This window comes from Canis lupus, chromosome 17, assembly GCF_003254725.2.
Source record: "Canis lupus dingo isolate Sandy chromosome 17, ASM325472v2, whole genome shotgun sequence".
Classification (NCBI taxonomy): domain Eukaryota; kingdom Metazoa; phylum Chordata; class Mammalia; order Carnivora; family Canidae; genus Canis; species Canis lupus.
Genome location: NC_064259.1, coordinates 23,847,157 through 23,867,980, shown reverse-complemented (window position 1 = coordinate 23,867,980; position 20,824 = coordinate 23,847,157). Strand labels below are relative to the sequence as shown.

The 20,824-nt window shown below is 41.0% G+C and overlaps 1 long non-coding RNA gene across 4 annotated transcripts in view; it reads left to right on the top strand.

Annotated features, from left to right (window-relative positions):
• Positions 1-20,824, top strand: part of LOC112664583 (uncharacterized) — a 98,617-nt gene that overhangs the window by 9,742 nt on the left and 68,051 nt on the right. For 3 of the 4 annotated variants that reach the window (XR_003139831.3, XR_007403161.1, XR_003139832.3), the window contains exon 2: positions 1,533-1,669. This is a non-coding gene — a long non-coding RNA (uncharacterized LOC112664583). Of the gene's footprint in view, positions 1-1,532; positions 1,879-20,824 lie in introns of those variants that run through there. The other variant, XR_007403162.1, reaches the window with a different exon arrangement.

Sequence of the window (20,824 nt, the reverse complement as noted above, 5' to 3'; positions counted from 1 at the left end):
ATCCAACTCTTGGTTTTGGCTTAGGGCATGATCTCAGGGTCATGGGATCGAGCCTATGCTGGGCTCTGGGCTCAGTGAGGGGGGTTTGCTTGAAGATTCTCTCCCTCCAGCCCTACCCCCCCTTGCTCTCTCTCATGCTCTCTCTCCCTCTCAAATAAATAAGTAAATCTTAAAAAAAGAATAGCGTTAGCTTTTAAGCGCTATGTTAAGCGCTAAGGATACTCTTACATAGCCACTTTTCACGGAAGGACCTGTAAGAAGTAATCATGTCTTAACACAAGGAACGTAGGAGTCCTATGCTGTTCTAGCATAAGAGCAGGGACTTTGGTATCACACAGGGCTGGATTTAGGCCTGCCTCCACTAGTTCCCAGCTATGTGTGATGCTGAATGGGTCACTTCACTCCTCTGAGTTTCAGTTTCGTCAAGGTAATTCCCGGCTTCCAGGATTGTGGTTGTATAGATTAAATGAGATAATGCATATAAAACACTTAGCAAAATACTTACTAAGTGCCTGCAAATCTCAGCTTAAAAAGAATGCTTTTTAGAGCTTTTAGAGCTTTTTAGCTTCTGTAGAGCTCCCATCCTAGTCACTAGGGGTGCATTAACATTGATAGGGCACTGTGCCTGCATCTGCCTTGAATGTTTATGATCTAATTGGGAGGTAGGGTATCAACATAGGCAGATCACTCACATATAACACAGCTGGCAAAAGACACACTTAATTGTTATTAAGTGACCCAAATTTATATATTTTAAGCAATTTAGAGTAAGGAGAGTAGTGACTTCAAGGTGGGGCAAGAGATAGAGCAGGAAGATAGTTTGCAAAGCCAATTACATGTCCATATAATTGATATTTTGTTACTCTCAGGGCAACCATGTAAGGTAAACCCAACATCTTGTCCTTTGAGGATTAGATTTCAAGATTTAAATTTGATAGGGGTGGGCACAAACGTATAGTCCATAACTCCTATGCATTTCTGAGAACAGTCTCCTCCAGATGTTTTCACATATAGATATCTGAACTCTATGAACCCTTCCTGATTATTATAGTCAAGACTGGTGTCCAGAATGACCCAAACTTGGAAAGTCATTCTGGAAGGTCATTCTATTTTATAGTGAATGTATATTGTTGGCTGTTCCCTCTAGCCAGCCACAAGATGAGGATTGAGCCAGGCTAGGCTTGTCGTTGTATTTCATCCTCTTGGCCATAATGATTGGTCAATGGAATGAGCACTGACCAAGGCCAGGTCAATCAAAATTATTGACTGGGATTTTTCATACGTAATTAAGAAAATCTGGTATCTCAAGTTATAAATTATGGTAGATTGTATTTTCGAAGATGCTCACAACAATGTCTCCCAGACTATAGCTCTTCTTGTAGTGTGACTTGATCACTTCTCCTATTGAGAACCGGGTTTATGTTTCCTCTCTTTGGATCTGGGTAAGTTTAAGACTATCGTGTAAATAATGTTTTGTGATATCTGAGGCTATGCAATTGAAGATAATGCACTTTCCACCTGGTTCTCTCGAGGTACTTGCTCTTGGAACATAGCCATCATGCTGTGATGAAGCCCAAGCAGCCATATGGAGAGGTCATGAATATATGTTCTGGCTGATAGCTCCAGCTGATGTCCCAATCAACTGCTAACATCAATCATCAGACAGTAGGTAATCTCAGATGATTCCAGATCCCAGCTGTCATCACCCCTAACCTTTGACACCCAGCTGATGCCACAAAGACTAAAGATGAGAGCCTTGCTGAAGCTAGAGATTATAATGGTTATAGTTATTATAGATTTGTCAGCACCATATATGACTGTTGGTGTATTAAGCCACCAAATTTGGGATGGTTTATAATATAGCAATAAAAAATTGAAACATGGAATTTGATTATAAGAATTTAGAATTTTCAAGAGCCGTGCCCACCATCAGAAGAAAATGTACTAGCAGTAGGAGAGAACAATGCCAAGCAGAGATAAAAGTGAAAAAAGAGATTACAGAGTTCCAATAACAATTGCATCTCCATACTCAGTCCCTGAGATCCTCGAATCTTCATCTGCTTCTGCTCCTTTCCTGCTCATGCTGTGAGCTTCCTACTTGTTTCCTTCCAACAAATCCATTTGCTTGCTGAAGATAGTTTGATTTAGGTTTCCACCATTACTTTTGTGAAGAGATCTTCATAATGCCTCTTCCCTTCAGAATGTGCTCTACATCATTTCTACTTAGGGCATGGTGTGAAGACCTGTTAGCAGGGTTGGTCTCACCTGGGAGATTGTGAGACATGCAAATTTCTAGTTACCATCCCAAATCCATTGATTCTGTTGGGGGTGGGGGCTGGAATAATTTTAACAAGTTCTCCAGGGAATTCTTATGCATGTTCAAGTCTGAGAGACTTACTCTACATTGTAGCAGTGTCTCATTTTTTTCTTACTCTCCTAAAGTAGTGGTTAGAGGATGATGCAAATGACATCAGATCCTAAAGGTAAACTCCTGACTCTGTCTCTCCACCCTATCACTTCAGTGTGGGGCACTGCTCCCAGGGGAATGAATAAGGAAGTGTAGCTGTTGGTGACACTGCATGAAAATAATTTTCCCACAGATCCTATGCATTCGAAATTGTTCATTCATAACCATTCATTTACTGTATAGAATTTGCCAGGCCCTACCTAGTTGTTGGAAGTACATCTAGGTATTGACACAGCACCTTTCCCCAGGGTATTAAAGTGTAACTTTGGAAACGTGATTCGAACGAAAGAATTTAATAATGCACTGTAGGTAGCTCATGCCAAAAACCAAATGACAGATACAGTCATGTATCCTGGACATCTTATATTCTCATCATTTTGAATATTTTATTCTCTTGCTCCGTACACTTTTTAAGACTTCCTCCAAAGTCCAATTTTTGAGCATTCAAGCCATATTTCCCAGACTCTTTCACATCTGTCAACAGCACAAAACTCTACATTCACATGCCCCAATTTTGGGTTCCAAAATATAGTCTCTATAGATAGGTTTTTAATGAAAGGAAAGATAAATTATCATCTAGTGGTGAAGCCAAGAAAGGTTTTGCAGAGGATGTAGAATGAAGCTGGCTCTAAAAGGATGGGCAGGGTATGGATTCTAGGGGAGAAACAGGCAGGGTAGCCTAGGGGGTGGAAAGGAACCATGTAGCCTGAGGAGAGCTGAGATCATGCTGGGAGAACAGCCAACGGGCCGGTTAGGTGGACTGCAGAGGACAAAGTCAGGGAGAAGAAGAGATGAGTATTGTATTTGCCCATGTAAGTCATGAAAATGACAGAAAATGGCAGAGCAAGCACTCTTATGGAAACGATCCCCGAGAAAGCTGTTTCTAACAACAGTATGCGGGAGAGGTGATGGAGACCTTGGAAGGACTTGGTGTGTCCCATGTCATTTCTGCTCCATTCTGTGGAAGGGTGGCCTCTTGCTTTTCAAGGCCTTGAAACCCATATAAAAATGACTCTGCGTTTACTCTAACTGCAGTCTTGATCAGTCATTTCCCCTGGGAGTTTTGTGCCTTTCAGCACGGGTTGCAAAATGCTGACAGTCTCTTTTTAACTTGTGCACATTTTATCCTGCTTTTTGGACAATACCCTGCCCTCCTCCAACCCCTTCCTTCCCCCGCCATCCAGCATTCTCTGCGTGGATCAGTGTATGGCAAACTGCAGCAATGATTAGAGAGTGTTTAATAAAAACAAACCAGCTTTATTGGAGTATAATTGATGAACAATAGATTGTACATATTTAAAGTGTACAATTTGATGTTTTGGTATATATGTGTATATACTGGTTTTACATATATGGTATATATATGGTATATATGTGATATACACACACACACACACACACACTCATTACCACAATCAACATAATGAACATATATATTATCCCTGGAAATTTTCTCATGCCAATTAGGGGACATTTTTAGCTGCATTTTTTAAAAAAAGATTTTATTTATTTATTTGAGAGAGAGAGAGAGCAAGCACAGAGGGAGAATGAAAGTGAGAAGTAGACTCCCCATTGAGCAGAGAGCCCAATGTAGGGCTTGATCCAGGGCACTGAGATCATGACTTGAGCTGAAGGCAGATGCTTAACTGACTGAGCCACACAGGATCTCCTTAGCTGTGTTTTATAGATGAGGAGACAGAAACATAGAGATTTTCTCAAGGGCCAACCTAATTGGAAATGGAAATTGCTAAGTCCAAGACCTCCAATTTGTAATATAATTTTAGGTTTTGGTTCCTTTAAATTGTCATATTTTTAATTGTATAAGATAAAAATAAAAAAAAGATAAAAATCAGGTAATCATTGTCTTCTAAAAAACATTTGTGTATACTTGTATTTTTACTCGTCTTAAACTACAAATGTATACCTAGAGGAAGCTAAACCACATTAAAAATAAGTATTAAATTTGAGGCTTTTGGATACTCTTTTCCCTTTGTTAGGGAAAAGAGACTACTCTTGAGGCAGTGAAGCAGATTAAGGAAACAATGTTTTAATCATAGCTGTTTCACAGAAAATGATTCAGGGGAAAGTTTAGATTGGATTAGGCCAAAGACACTTTGCATTTCTTTCTTTCTTTTTTTTTTTTTTTTTTTTTCCAGGAGGGAAAGCATTTCTACATAGGTTGCCTATTTTATTTTTTTAACTCCAAATCAATTCAAAGTCCTACAGACTAAGGCATTTATTACTCTAGGTGCCAATTTAGCTCGTACAAATTATTTGTAAAATTAGCTTGTGGGTGAAAAGCACTACTTCCTTCTTTCTATTTCCATAAAAACAAAGTAAAGGAATAGAACAGTAGCCTTTTTGGTAAGTCAGCTTTTCCCTAGTAAGAGAGCTTTTGGTTTTGTTCCCTTATTCAGGCAAAGGCAACAGAGGTAGGTTCTAATTCAGCTCCAACACTAACTGGGTTTTCACAATGGCTGCTTTAACATCCTTGTTAGGCATCTGTCTTGGTGTCAGTTTCTGTTGACTTTTCTCAATCAAGTTGAGTAATTTTTTTTTAAATTGAAACTGAGACATCTTGAGTATTATGTTCTGAGACTCTAGATCTTATTTATATTTTCTGTTTTAGCAGGTCTTTGTTGATGCTGCTTTGGTGGAGTAAAGGGACATTGCCTATTGCTGCCAGGTGGAATGGAAGTAAGGGGTTTTTTCTCCTCCTGGCCTCAGTAGATACCTGGGCGTCGGTGGGGGTGGGGGGTGGGGGGTGGGGGCGGTGCAGACTCCTTGTTACCTCTGGACAGTGGTGGGAATTAAGCTCCTCACTCGGCTTCTAGTACCGTGGGGTGGAGATTTGGGTGGTTAAACCTCATTATTGCTGAGTGGTGGTGTAAGTCCCAACTCTCCTCTGGGCCTCCTCTGATCCTCCAATAGCACCCCAGCAGGGAAAAGAAGGAGTGCTTTGCTACCTCCTGGTGGAGACAGAAGTCCAGGAACCCCATGTGGTCTCCACTGACCACTCCACCTGGTCAGAGGTGCTTGTTACTGACTGGCAAGAATGAAATCCCAGCTTCTCACTTGACCTTCTCTGGCACCACAGCAAGAAGGGAGTTAAGGGTGTCTTGTTAAAGCCTGGCAAAAGTAAAACTCTAGGCTTTCCATTTGACCTTTATTGGTGAAAGTGGGGGTGAAGCTGCAATGTTTTGGGGATATTTGGCTGGAGCTGAGTAGTTTTTGCTCAAAAGTTTTCTGTTTGCTAGGCTGTCCCTTTCGTGGGGACAGGATTTTCTTGGAGCTTTTCTCTTTGGGGGCAGAGTGTCTGTGTTTACTGGCATTGCTAGGTTGCTGGATTCTCCAGCACTCAGACTGAAGGGGAAAAAAAAAAAAAAACCAAAACAAAACAAAAAAACACACAAAAAACCCTCAGAGAACTCACTTCTTGGGTCCTGAGGTCCCTAGTCTGTCTGTCTTCATTCTTTTAGACTCCTGCTAAGTTTATTTTAAAGTTGAGGGGTTTTATCCATACTTATCAGGGAAAATGGAAAAGTAGGTCTACTCCATTCTTCTGTAAGTGGTAGTCTTAGGGTCTGTGATCCTGGAGCCCTGTGGAATTATGGATTTGGTGTGTCAGTGGTGCCCAGTGGCTGAAGATAGTTCAGCCCAAAGGAGGACTCTGCCCTGACCTGCTCTGTGACCCTAGCCAAGTGGCTGCCTCTTTCTGACCCTGATTTCCTATGTGCCCTGACCTGGGTTGCTAGAAATAGAGTCTTCCAATTCAGAGCATTCTATTCCTTTTCCTTCTTGCTTTCCTTCACTTGACCCTTGGCCCTGTTCCTTATTATTTTCACTTCTGTTTTGTTGCCTTCTCCTCTTGTCTTATTACCCTCTTTTCATTCTTTTTTTCTTGTTTTTCTGACTTCTAATGTGGAAAAAAGTGTCAGCCAAGGCCTTGAGAGAGTGCACCTGTTTGTCTCCCGTTTGTGTGTGTGTGTGTGTGTGGGGGGGGGTAGTAAGGAGGTTTTTCTGTTGTGATGCTCATGTTCATTCTGTCCGGTGTGTTTCAGAGTACTTAGCAATGGGTGTCTTTCCTAGCAGGTAGTACATGAGGTTGCTGTGTTGAGACCCTTGGATCCCAGCTACACAGAGCTGCTGTACCCCTAACTTTGTGGAATATTGCCACCTTGTGGAGTGAGAGGGAAAGCCAGATGAGAGGAGGAGACTCCAAGATAGAAGGATATTTAAGTATAGGACAATATGTCCCCTGAGTAAACTGCCCTTCCTGTCTCATGACTTCCTTTCCTTGATGTTGTATAATAATTTCAACCAGTTTGTGCTTCTGATTCACATATGTCCTTTTGAAGGAGAGTGCTGTGGGAAGCATAAAAAGTAGACTTTGGAGTTCCAGAGAATTAGGTTTCAATCTCAGCTAAGCCTCATAGGAGCTATGTGACCTTGAGAAAGTCACCTGATATCTCTGAGCCTCTGTAAAAAAAAGGGGGATCATCCCAGAGGGATTCTAAGAAGGGCCAGGTAAAGGGGAAATGCCTGGGAAATGTTCATTTCCTTCACGTGGTGATGAAAGCGCATTAAGAGAAAGGCTTCTTTGTGGTTCTGGGGATCATGGCTGCAGCTGGATGTGCTGGGTCAAAGGAGGTGGGGGACTGGCATTTGCTGAGGTGCCAAGTGCCAGGTACTAAGCTAGGTACTTAAATGATTTCCTTTATCCCTCCAACGACCTTGAGCCAAAGGTCCCATTATCTTTGCTTTATAGGTGGTACAGCAAGCTTGTCAGGTTTTTAACTCAAAGCCCGCCTCCCTACCACCTCCACTTTGTTACATTTGTCTAATGAATTGACAAGGGTAGTAGTCGGTTGGATTCATCCTGGCTTACTTTCAGGCTACCACATACATCAATTTTAGAGTCTGTAAAGAGGTAGAGATGAAGGGGCTCATAAGATGGTTGCTGTCCACCATGTTCTACTTCTTCCTCCAGCATCTGCTAGGAGGATGAAGTAAGGGTTGTCTGAAAAGGTTGTCTTATAAGGGTTGCCCAGCGAGTCTGGGATGGAATAGGAAGGAGTGGAAAGTGTGCCCTGGGCTGAGGAGCTGGGTTGAGCTGGAGACAACAGAGAAGGTGAGATGGGGAGGGAGACTTGTCTGAATGGGGAGGCCTTTTGGAGATTAGGGCTGTTAGATATTCCCAGAGACCTGCTTCCATGCTGGGAGTGGCCCTGGGGGATACTGGTACATGAGAAATGTTGGGAGTATTGTGATGTCGGTGGTCTAGGAGATCTTAACTGTACTGGGGGATGTTGGAACCAGTATTGTCCTTGACTGTGGGTTGGTTGACCCTACATGGTTGGGACATCACACTGGCCATGGAGACCTGGGGGAAACTTTTAGGTTGAAGGATGGCCCTGGTTCTTGGTTCAGGGTCATTGCTGGAGCAATAATAGTGTGGGCAAGGGAGGAACATTAGTTGGAAAAAAAATGAAGACTTTAACATTCAGATCCCACTTGCCAGTTTAAAGAAGTTCTTTAACGCTGATCACTCAAGATACCATTTAACCATCAGTGTATGTTGATATATGAGAGAATTAGCTCTGAAACCCTGTGAACAGGGTTGGGATAGACACACCCTCTGCTCTCCCAGAGCTTCCAGTCTTCATTACAATATTGTGACGTGGGTACGTCAAGTATGATCCACTGTCCAAGTGAGAAAACAACGTTGGTGACCTCCCTGCCAGTGCACCTAAATTGGAACCTGCACCTAGGCTTACTTGCTCCGGGGACCAGTGCTCCTTCTCGTGTTCTGTGAAGACTATTGTTGTTTGAGTCTGTTTTGGATGTGAATCCACATCTGAATGTCTTCACCATTTATATTCTATTTTTATTCCCTTCAACTATTTTCAAGCAGCCTTTCTGAAGAGTCCCAGAGTCCTGCAAATAAACCACCTGTTCCCTCCTTTTCCTTTCTCTCTTTTGCTGGGAGCTGGGAGTTCCTTAAGCTGGCAGTTTAGTACAGAAAAGGATTGAAACCATAAGGGGAAAAGAATTCACTTATCAACTATATTTCCTGATATTATCATTACAGAATTACCTGTATGTTTACATATACACTCAGACGCAAACATGAATGTTAGTGGACTCTCTTACCTTCTCCAAACTCCATGGCCCATTAGCATCCTCTCTTGCACATACTCTCATATCTTGCCCCTCTTTTGCTTTGTGTTTTACTCAGAGTAAAACTCCAACTTGAATGTAATTCTCTCTCTCTCTCTCTTTTTTTTTTTTTTTTTTAAAGATTTTTATTTCCTTATTTGACAGGGAGCACACAAGTAGGGAGAGTAGCAGGCAGAGGAATGGGGAGAAGCAGACTCCTCGCCAAGCAGGAAGACTGATATTGGGCTCCATCCCAGGACCCTGGGATCATGCCCTGGCCCAAAGGCAGGCACTTAACTGCTTAACCTACTGAGCCACCCAGGTGCCCCTCTGTCTTCTCTATGCTTGTACTCCTGCAGTTGAAGACAGCTGGAAAAATACACAAAACCATGCTGATTGGTCTCATTCTAAATTCATTATTGTTGTCCCTACTCTGTAATCCTATCATGTTTTCATAATGTTTCATAGTCTGTTCTGTGTCTCTCACTTTTGTAGGCAATATTTTATTCATATTTTCCATTATTATTATTATTAAAGAATATTCATAGCAGCTTTATTTGTAATAGCCCAAACTGGAAAGAGCCAATATAATATGTCCACCAGTAAGTAAATAAAATGTGGTGCATTCATACAAATGAAACACTACTTACTTATCGACAAGAGGAATGAAATATTAACATGTGCAAGAACATGAATGAACCTCAAGGTAATCATGCAGAGTGGCAGAAGCCAGATAGTAAGGAGTAAACACCGTATGATTCTATTTCTATAAAATTCTAGAAAATGCAAAGCAATCTACAGTGTCAACATGTAAATCAGTGGCTGCCTGAAGGGTAGGGGGAAGATGGAAAGGGAAGAGGGAGGTATTACAAAGGGGCACAAGGAAACTCTTCCAAGGGCTGGATATATTCACTGTCCCAGTCTCATATCTTAACTGTTGGTGGGGAATGCAAGCTGGTGCAGCCAGTCTGGAAGACAGTGTGGAGTTTCCTCAAAAAAATAAAAAATAGAACTATCCTACCACCCAGCAGTTGCACTAGTAGGTATTTATCCAGAGGATACAAACCTAGTGATTCGAAGGGGCACCTGCACCCCAATGTTTATAGCAGCAATGTCCACAATAGCCAAACTATGGAAAAAGCCCATATGTCCACCAACAGATGAATGGATAAAGAAGATGTAGTGTGTACACACACACACACACACACACAAACACACACACACACACACGGGAATATTACTCAGCCATCAAAAAGGATGAAATCTTGCCATTTGCAACAACATAGATGGAATTAGAGGGTATTATGCTAAGCGAAATAAGTCAGTCAGAGAAAGACAAATACCATATGTTTTCATTCATATGTGGAATTTAAGAAACAAAACAGATGAACATAGGGGAAGACAAGGAAAAATAAGATAAAGACAGATAGGGATGGGGATCCCTGGGTGGCTCAGCAGTTTAGCGCCTGCCTTTAGCCCAGGGCCTGATCCTGGAGACCCGGGATGGAGTCCCGAGTCAGGCTTCCTGCATGGAGCCTGCTTCTCCCTCTGCCTGTGTCTCTGTCTCTGTCTGTCTGTCTGTCTCTCTCATGAATAAATAAATAAAATATTAAAAAAAAAAAAAAACAGAGAGGGAAGCAGACCAAAAGAGACTCAACTCTAGGAAATAGAAGACAGGCAGAGACACAGGTTGAGGGAGAAGCAGGCTCTTTGAGGTGAGCCCGATGTGGGCCTCGATCCCAGAACCTTGGGATCACCACCTGAGCCAAAGTCAGATGCTCAACCACTGAACCACCCAGGCATCCCTCTTCATCTGTTTTGTTTCTTAAATTCTGCAGCAACCACTTTGATCTAAATACCTTCATCTCTTATCTGGATTAATTTAACACCCTCCTAACAGGTTTCTCTTTGGGTGACCTTGTGACCCTACAACTTTCTTTCTTTCTTTCTTTTTTTTTTTTTCTTACTTTCAACTTAGCAGCCTGCATGATCCTTTAAAACATGAGTCAGATGATGTCATTACTGTTTAAAGTTCACTAGAGGGCCCGCCCCCAGCCCCACCCCCGGGCCCCCAGGTCCTTCAGTGTAAAAGCCAACATCCTGAAAGTCAACACCATCTGGCTAATTTTACCTTCCTGACCTTGTCACTTAGTGCTTTCCCTCTTTTTCTCTAAACTTAGCCATTTTGGCATTTTTGGTTTTGACTTCAATGTGCCAGGTAAGCTTCCACATCAGGCTTTGCAATAGCTGTTCCCACTCCCTGGTGTACTTTCCCCCAGATATCCATGTGGCTCACTTTCCTTACTTAACCCTTTGCTCAAATGTCATCTTCTCAGTAAGCTTATTCTGACCATGCTATTTAAAATTACCACTCCTTCCTCAACCCTGATTTCTGGTACTCCTATCTCCATTATCTGCTTTATTCTTATTCACGTTGCTTACCTACTATAATACTAAACACATCCCTTATTTTGTTCACCTTCTGTCTCTATTAGAATATAAGCTCCAGGAGAGCAAGACTTGGTCTGTTTTGTTCACTAGTGTACCCGAGACTGTTGTTATGGCGTGTAGGCTGTGTACTGTAAAGCTTTCAGGTAGCTGTCATGATAGACTACCAAGCCCTTGTGTGATACGATGTGGCATTCCTGGCTATACTAGAACATAGTTAGAACATAGTGTGAACAGTTGCCATAGAACTTGTGCCATGTAGCATCTTGGCTGCATTCCGAGGCTAGGCTAGAAAAATGCTAAGTCATATGGTAGGTGCTCAAAAATATTTGCTGAATGAAAGAATGACTAAATGAATGGATTTATTGAGCTTTCTTTTATAGCCTAATACAGGTCTACTTTTGTAAATGTTACATATCTGGTAAAAAAAATTACCTTCTCTGCTGTTGAGTGTAAAATTCTAAACGCATCCAATAGCCAGCAGGACCATATAATTTATTGTCTAAACTATGACATGCTTGAGAGTGAAAGGGGCCATAATGAATAATTGGCCAGGGCAATGGGCATTAACTAGTACTATCTGGGACAAATGGGGGCAATAGAGTCATTCCAATGATAGCTCATACTTATTCATTGAATTGTTCTAATTTTCATTATCTTTGCTTATTTCTGTCTGCTTGATTTATCAGCTTCTGAGAGGGGTATATTAAAATATTCAATGCAAATGTTAATTTATTCTCCCTATTTTGACATTCTTTTACTCTAGTGTTTGATACTCCTTGAACCCTTTCAAATTTGTTCATTTTCTTTCATTACAGGAAATTTATTTCCATTATTTCTTCAAATATTTCTTCATCTTCTGAGGACCCTATTTTTCAGATATCGGCCTACAATTATTATTTACTTAGTAGATAAGATTTTTTAAAATGTAAATCTTTTTCTCCAGGGGCACCTGGGTGGCTCAGATGGTTAAGTGTCTGCCTTTGGCGCAGGTCATGATCAGGGTCCTGGGATTGAGTCCCACATGGAGCCCTTCATCCAGATCTCAGCCCAGCAGGGAGTCTGCTTCTCCCTCTTCCTCCACCTCTCTCCCTGCTTGTGCTCTCTCTGTCTCTTTCTCTCTCTCTCTCTCTCTCAGATGAATAAACTTAAAAAATCCTAAAAAAAGTAAATCTTTATCTCTTTAATGTTTTCCTTCTTAATTTTAGGACAGTTTCTCAATCTAATTTTCAAACTAACCAATTTATTTTTTCAATTGAATTCATCCTTCCATATAGTCTATCATGATTTTTATTTCAACTATTATAATCATCAAATCTTTCTTTTTAAAAATCATTTCAAATTTTTGTTTAACATTACTAACATCTTTACTTATTATACTTTCCATGCGTACTTAAGAAAAAAACCTTAGTTTACCTGTTTTAATATTTTTTTTCAGATGGGTATATGTTTCTTCAGTTTGTTGACTTTCTTCTGAGGTGGTTCTAACTCTCAGGAGTCTAGTTATTTTAGCTTCTGAGCTCAGGCTCCGCTGGGGATATCAGCTATTTGGTAATGTGCATTTTAAAAGTGTTTTTGTTTGTTTGCTTTGGGTGTTTTTGAATTAATTTCACTGTGATCAGAAAATGTGAGCTATTTCATATATATTGTTTGAACTTTGGAGAGACTTGCTTTATGGCCTCTCTAATCCCTGGTCTATTTTTGTAATAGTTCAATTACAAATTGAACAAATTGAGAAGAATGCATGGTCTCTAATTATTGGGAGAAGAGTCCTATTATTGTCCATTAAATCTAGCTTATGAATGCACTGTTCACATCTATAGTTTTACTAATATTTGACTGTTGGATCTTTTCAATAACTGAGAAAGATGCATTAAAAGAATTTACTATGCTGGTGAAGTTATTAATCCAGTCAATTGTTGCTTTATATATTTTTAAGGTAGGTTATTAGCTACAAGTGTAGAATTGTTTCATCTTTCTGTGAATCAAATTTTTTATTACTCGTAACCTTCTTTATCTGTAATAATGTTTTCTGCTGACTTGTGCTTTGTGTGATGTTACTATGGAGTCAGCTGTCAGTTCCTGTATACACGGTATGCCACAGTCACAGTGGGTTCTCAGTCTTTTATTTTCCAATGTTCTGTGTCCAAGTTTAGGTCCATCTTTTATAAGTAGCATAGAGTTGGCGTTTGTTTGCCATCCAAAATGATGATCTCTTTATTTTAACTGCCGAATGTCATCAAGTTTTCTTCCTTATGATCACTAGTATGTATTATATTTCTGTATCATTTTTGGGCTTTGTATTTGCCCAGGTTTTCAATGCTTTTGCCTCTCCTTTCTTAGCAAACTTAGGATTCACTTACATTTTGTTTAATTCAATTTGTCTACACTGTTTTAGAAGTTGTATGCTTTGTTATTAAAAAAATTTTAAAGGTTTACATTTTTAACAGTCGCTCTTCATTTTTTAATACAAATGTTTAACTTAAAATCTAAAATCATCAAGCATTTTTATAATTTTCCTGAAAAATGCAAAGGTATTTTATCTAAACTCTAGTTGCCCTTTCTTATATTAGGTGATTTATGTAGTATTTTAAAATAATTTTAAAGTTCTAAAAATGAGACATTATTACTATTTTTTTATAGATAATAATTGTATAAATTTACCCGCATGTTTGTCAATTTCCTTTCTCATTTTTTGTTTTGTGAGACAGATGGTTTTTTCTTCCTGAAGTGTTTTTAGAAGTTTGTTCAGTGAAGATAGTCAATGATAAAAACTGCTAGTATTTATTTTTTTGAAAATGTATATGGTGTGTGATATAGATCAGATTTTTTTTTGGGGGGGGGGTATGTTTTTGTATTTGTCTTGCTGCTCCAGTACCTCTTGTTGAAAAGGCTATCTTTTCTCCATTGCCTTGACATCTCTGTGGGAAATCAATTGATGACATAAATGAGGCTCTATTATGTCTCTTAATTGTGTTCCTCTCATCTGTATGTCTGTCCTTTCACTAATATCAAGTTGTCTTGATTAGTATACCTTTTTTTTTTTAAAAAAAAAGATTATTTATTTATTCATGAGAGATACAGAGAGAGAGGCAGAGACATAGGCAGAGGAAGAAGCAGGCTTCCTATAGGGAGCCTGATGTGGGACTCAATCCCAGGAGCCTGGCATCACGACCTGAGCCAAACTCAGACGCTCAACCACTGAGCCACCCAGGCGCCCTGATTAGTATAGCTTTATATTAAGTTTTGAAATCAGATAGTGTGGGTCCTCCAACTTTTTTCCTCCTTTTAAAAACTGTTTTGGTTAATTTGATTCCTTTTGCTTTTCTAAATAAATTTTAGAATTAGCTTATTAATTTCTGGAAAAAAGTCTTCTAGAATTTTGATTTGGATTGTACTGAACTTATAGATGAATCTGGGGACACTTGACATCTTAACTATAATGAATCTTTCAACTCATTTTTTAAAGTGCCATTTAAGATAGCACTAAGAAAATTAGGTAATTAGATCTGAATCTATTAAACCTGTGTACAAGATTTGTCTGCTGTAAACTATAAGGCAGTGAAGGGAGGAATCAAAGATGACCTGACTGGTGAGATACATCAGTTATCTTAACAGAGAAAATTTACTATAAAGAATTGTTAAGCAGGTATAATTTGTTGACTAGGTTTCTGAAAACAAACAAACAAAAACAACAACAACAGAAAGGAGTCTCCGGTGCTAAAGAGGTAGCAAATATAGATACCCATCCCTAAAGCTAGGGGAGCAAAGGTAAGGGGCTAGGATAACTAGAACCTGCAAGCCTGGAGGTGGGACCTCACAAAGCGGAAGTGTAGACCCATTGGGACTGGGTACTCACGACTACTCATCTGGTGCTGGTGTCAGTGAGCTCCGTGAAGGGCCTCCTGGGTCTGAGATCCAGACCCCCAAGGAGGGGGCCCAGCTGGCTGATGCTGGTGTCCCCAAGGATATGAAACAGGCTTATTTTGCTAGAGCTAGATAGAAAACTGCCAACTGAAGTCAGCTGCTGCCTGAGTAAAGAAATGTGGCCATTTCCCAGACCGTGGTCATCTTCTGGAACATGGCGAGGGTGCTGGTGTTGCAGTGATGGCAACCCTACTTCCTGGGTTTTAGATGCCCTCTGGAGCCCTTTCATGGTTTTTCATGAATGACAGACATTGTAGAAATAATTTGACGCTGTGGAGGCCAAAGATGACTGACACTTGCTTCAGTCAGGCAGTTGCACTAGGGGAAGATTTAATTCATTTTGAAATTTAGTTGATTTGATTCTGGTTTTGGTCTTTATCGGGACTGCTGCTCTTACTATGAGGGTGTAACTCTACCAGGCTCCCACCTGAGGGCCTGGGGGTACATTATAGGATTCTGAACTCCCCTGTTTATCTTCCCAGCCCTCAAGGCTACCAGGAGTTCAGCTTCATTTCGCACCTTCTTTGTTGCCATGTTCTTCACAACCTCCCATGTTCTCATTTGGTCTCTTTCAGCAAATACTGTAAGAGGAAAAAGCACAGCTAAATATCTGACTCTCATCTCTCCATGTCTTTTCTCTTTGAGGTCTTGGGTTCCAGTTCTCACTGCTTTGGTAGCTGTCCCGTGTTTATTAATTCTTTTTTATTTTAAAAATTTTATATATTCATTTGAGAGAGTGAGCAAGTAAGAGAGCACAAGCGTAGAGGGAAAGGGAGAGGGAGAGGTAGGAAGCCCAATGCAGAGCTGGATCCCAGGACCCTGAGGTCATGACCTGAGCTGAAGGCAGACGCTTAACTGACTGAGCCACCCAGGCACCCCAGTGATTATCTATTTTTATTTCTAGAATTTCTTTCTGAATCTTTTTCAGATATTCGTGATCAGTTTTTATGGGCTGGAACATGATTTCCATTTTCTCTTTCATTAAATTATGTGTGTGTGTATTTTATCAAGATATAACTAATGAATGTACGAAAAATGTGCAAATCGTAACAGTGCAGTTTGATGAATTTTGATAACTGTGTGTCCTGTGAAACCATTATCTTAATTGGCATATGGATATTTCCATAATTCCAGAAAGCTCCCCCGTATCTTTCCAGTCAGTTCTCCTCCTACTCCCCAAGTGTTCTATTTATCACCCACAGATTAGTTTTACCTGTTTCTGAACTTTATGTAAATAGAATCAAACAGTATGTATATGTGGCTTCTGAATCTGCTTTCTTTTTCTCAGCCTAATGTTTTTGAGATTTATTCACCTTGTAGTTCATTCCTTAATTCATTTCCTTTTTATTGTTGAGGTCTTTTTCCTTGAGTGAGTTATATCATAATCGGTTTATCCATTCTTATGGATGAACATTTGAGCTGTTTCCAGATGTTAGTCACTATAAATAAATTTTTTAAAAAGCTGCCATGAATATCCTTGGACAATTGTTTTTGTTGACATGTGTCTTCTCTTTCTACATATTTTATATTTTGTATCTGATAATTTTAATATGCGAGTTATTTGGGTTCCAAATCTTTACTTTGTTGTTAATGCTTTCCTGGTGGTTTGTTTCTTAAGTTTTTGGTAATTTGTGATTTGATCATATTTTGCTAACTGTAGGAATCCTGCGGGGTTTGAGTGATTTTGCCTTTGCATCTGCCAGGTACCTAGGGTGATTTTGACTGAGAAGCACTCGAAATTAATTTTCCCTTTGGAGTTCCCTGCATATAGATAGTGTATTTTCAAACCTCTCCTAATGGAGGGAAGGCTTGTGCTTTTAAATTCCCAGTGAGTCCCCCTCACCGCTCCCTGCACCTATAGCCCAAGGCAGATTTCCCTCCCAGCTCTCAAGTGGACATTTCCCCCAGCTCACCCTTCTCCAAGGGTGTAGCTCTGTGGGGTTCCTGGATGCATGCAGAGTTTCTACCTCCAGCCTCTACCTTGGGCCTCTCGGCATCTGATCTTGGATCTTTTCATGGGACCATTTAAACAGGACGTCTGGGTCCTGGGTAGAGAATTTCAGAATAACCTCCAATTCTCCTCCATTCTACTTTCTATTCCCATTTCATTTTGAGATCTTTTGGATTTCCCTTACTTTCCTGTAAGCTTAGCTGTGCATCAAAAACATTTTTTTTTTAAAAGATTTTATCTATTTGACAGAGAAAGAGAAAGAGGGGAGAGAGCTCATGCGAGAGCACAAGCAGGGGAAGGGGGAGAAGGAGAGCAGGGAGCCCAATTTGGGGGGGGGGTTCGATCACAGGACCCCAGGACCACCACCTGAGCCAAAGACAGATGCTTAACCAACTGAGCCACCCAGGTACCCCCCCAAAAATGTTTTTTATTTCTAGCCTGTACTTTTTAGATCTTTATAGCATGAACACCCCTCTGCCCCCGCCCCCCAGGGCCCTCACCAGCAATCTCTGGTCACCTTTTTACCCAAAATAAATACAAGTCCTTGAAATACTTTTTCGCAGACTCTGCTCTGTGTTCTGTGGAGAGTATATCTATGGTTCATGTTTTCCATTCTCCATATTCCTATTTTCGGAGTGAGCAGCAAGTCTGCTTAGTCATCATAAAATCCTGCATTGTCACAGGGTTTTTGGATAGCATTTTAGCATTTATTTCTTTTCCACTGTCTTCAATCAGAAGTGGCAGAGCTGTTTACTACCCGGCCTCACCGAGGGCTTGATTTTTTATAAAGATTTTTCACTTGGCTTCCTGTTTCACTTATCCCTTGGTGGTGCCAACCGAGTTCCGAGATGTCCTGATCTCGCTTAACTTAATGGTTGCTGGTTTGGCCTTTCATGGTATGTGCAGATTTCTCTAGAACTGTGCACTCACTTCCCAAGGCCATTCTCTGCCTCCCCTCCTGACTTGGCCCAAACTGCTGTTACTTACCATCCAGTGGGCTTTGGGTTTTGGGCTGTTCCCTAGTTTCACTGGAAGGTGAATTTTCTTCTTCACTTTCTCTCCTTTTTGGAAAGGAGATGGGTGTGCAGAGGGGGTCTGGTGCACAGGTGAAAGCACTTGCTGAGCTGCCTGTGGCCAAGGGCTCAGGCCTTGTGTCCGGAGCAGAAAGGACTTGTACAGTTTTTCATCCTTCTCTGGAAAGCTGTCTTCTTGCTGGACTTGGGCCTGCTCATCACAGTCCTGTCCCATCCCATCTCATGGTGTTTATCTGCCTCCCTGGATATATTACAAACTTCTTTAGAAAAGAAAAGACTGTCTTTTTGTTTTCAGACAGGTAGTGCCTGGCACGTATGAGCACTCCAGAAGTCTTTGTGTGCTGAATGACCTTGGGAATGCTCAGAGGCTGCATCCTCTTTAGTGTTTGGGGCTCCCGATGTGGACTCCAGATCCCCCTCCCACATCTCAGGGACCTCCCTGGCTAAGTCCTGGTTGCAGAGTGTTAAGGAATGAGCACTTAGGACAGGAGACCTGGGTTTGTAGATATACCTGTTGACTTCTCTGCAGCTTCATCTTCTTTCCATAAAATGGGGCTGACAGCTTGCTCTGCCTGCCTACTAAGGTTTCAATGAGAATAGGTAATAAATGCAAAAATGCTTTAGAGATGGTCAAGCTATCTCTTCACAGCTGTCATCATGAGATGGAACTGCAGATCACTTTGCTTCTTAGGGTCCAGCTAAATCACCCACTCTCACCTAATTCCTGCCACTCCTTGGCCTGGCTTGTCCTCCTGACCTGGGAAGCCAGAGGGCAGCTCCATCTGGGTCATACCTGGGACCCAGCTCACTCGTCTTCTGTGCCCTGAACAAAATGGGAAGTTGTTGGGAGTCTGGGAGCCTGGGAGCCTGGAATGATCTCTATGAACACTGGGTGTCACTCTTGGCCTTAAAATATGTATAATCCCCTGTCCTCTAAATTTTCCTTTTCCTGTCGACTTGGTTCTGGGTGTTGAGTGTGGCAAGTCTCATATGTTCTGTGTATTTCCAGTCAGTGACCTTTACGGCTTTTCATTTCCTGGCAGCAACCTTTGGGGCTATCACCTGACACCCATTTGGGCCTTTGCTTTTGGGTAGAGGGTGCTTGGGCGATTCTAATTTATTTTGATTTTCACCTAACAGGCATGGGACCAGAAAGGTATACCCATGGCCAAAGTGTTTGTAAATTGGATTTCAGGACCCAAATCAGCAAAATTTTGAAAGTCAGCACCTTTGGGATTGGTCATAGGAAGTACCCTGCCATCTTCTTCAACTATTTTGCTGTGGAAAAAATGTTTTAAAACTACTGCTTCAGGATGACCTAGTTATTTTAGTAATAAGACAGGGGAGGGAAATCTCTGACTTTGCCTCCACCCAACTCTTCCAGGTGGACAAAGCCAGTGATGCTCTTGTTTAGCTTCTGTCTTTCTGGAACTCTCTGGGGTGCTAGTCTGTTGGTTACTCTCCCCTTTTAAAAACTCTTTCTTAACTTGTGTTGATTTGTCTGCTGCTGTACTTTCTAGGTCTTTGGTTGTTTCTTCCAAGCTATCTCCTGGGCTCCTTTGTACCTTTCTACATTATATCAACTCCTCACCCATACAAGTTCCAAATCCACGTTGTATATTTAGACCTCTGCTCACTGCCATCTCTACCTGGCCATCCCCAAGGACATTGCTTTAAAAAGCAACTTTATTAAAAAAAAAAAAAAGTAGTTCTATTGAGGTATTTGCACACAATAGAACTCATTCATTTTGGGTGTATACTTTTCATGAATTTTAGTAACCACCACCTCAGTGAAGATAGGGGCCTTAGAAATGTAGTGTTTCTAACTTGTAAACTTGCTTTTTCATATCTTAGTATTTGTTCACCCTGAAAAGTTTTACTGTGGTCCTTTGCAGTTGGTCCCCTGCCCTACCCTTAGGCCCGGGCAGCCACTGATTTGCTTTCTGCCATTACATTATTTTGCCTTCTTGAGAAGTTCACGAAAATACAATCAAGTGGCATATAGTCTTTTGTGTTTGACTTCTTTCACTAAACCTAATCATCACTTTTGACATGTGCACAAAACAAGCACATCTCTTTTTCTCTAAGCTTCTCTTGTGATGGTGCCTCTATTTATTCACCCTAATATCAAAGTCAGAAACCTGAGTGTCATCTTACCCAGGTCCCTTCCTCTCACTTATTATTCCCTTTATAATACTCTGCCATTTGCAATTAGAGAGTCCTAGAGCTTCTTTCTCTTCTCTATCTCTGGGTCTGCCTTTCTCTTCATTCTCAAGGTCACTGACTTAATTGAGGCTTCATTTACTGCTTGCCTCTTTTACTGGCCTTTGTACCTTCCACCAGGACCTCTTCAGCCTACCCTTCTCACAATCACCAGTGTGAACTTCTAAAACACAAAGCTTATCCTGCCACTCCCTTATGTCAGTGGTTCCCCATGGCTTCTTAGTCTAGCAAATGCCATCTTCATGATTTGATTTATTTCTGCCTACAGCTATATTTTATTTTCCAGAACTTCCTCAAATCTAGCCAATGCTTGGCCATTCCTTGGGATTTTCTTGCAAGGGCCATGCTCACTCATCCCTTGACCTGGGATATTCTTTTCCTTTTCCTTCATCTAATGACTCCAACTCACCCCCCCTTTTTTAAAAAAAATATTTTATTTATTTATTTGAGAGAGAGAAGGGGAGAGAGAGAGAGAGAGATAGACAGACAGACAGACAGACATAGCACAAGCAGGAGGAGCAGAGAGAAAGGGAGAGAAAGAATCCTAAGCAGACTCCATGCTGAGCAGGAGCCTGACACGGGACTCAATCCCATGACCCTGAGATCATAACCTGA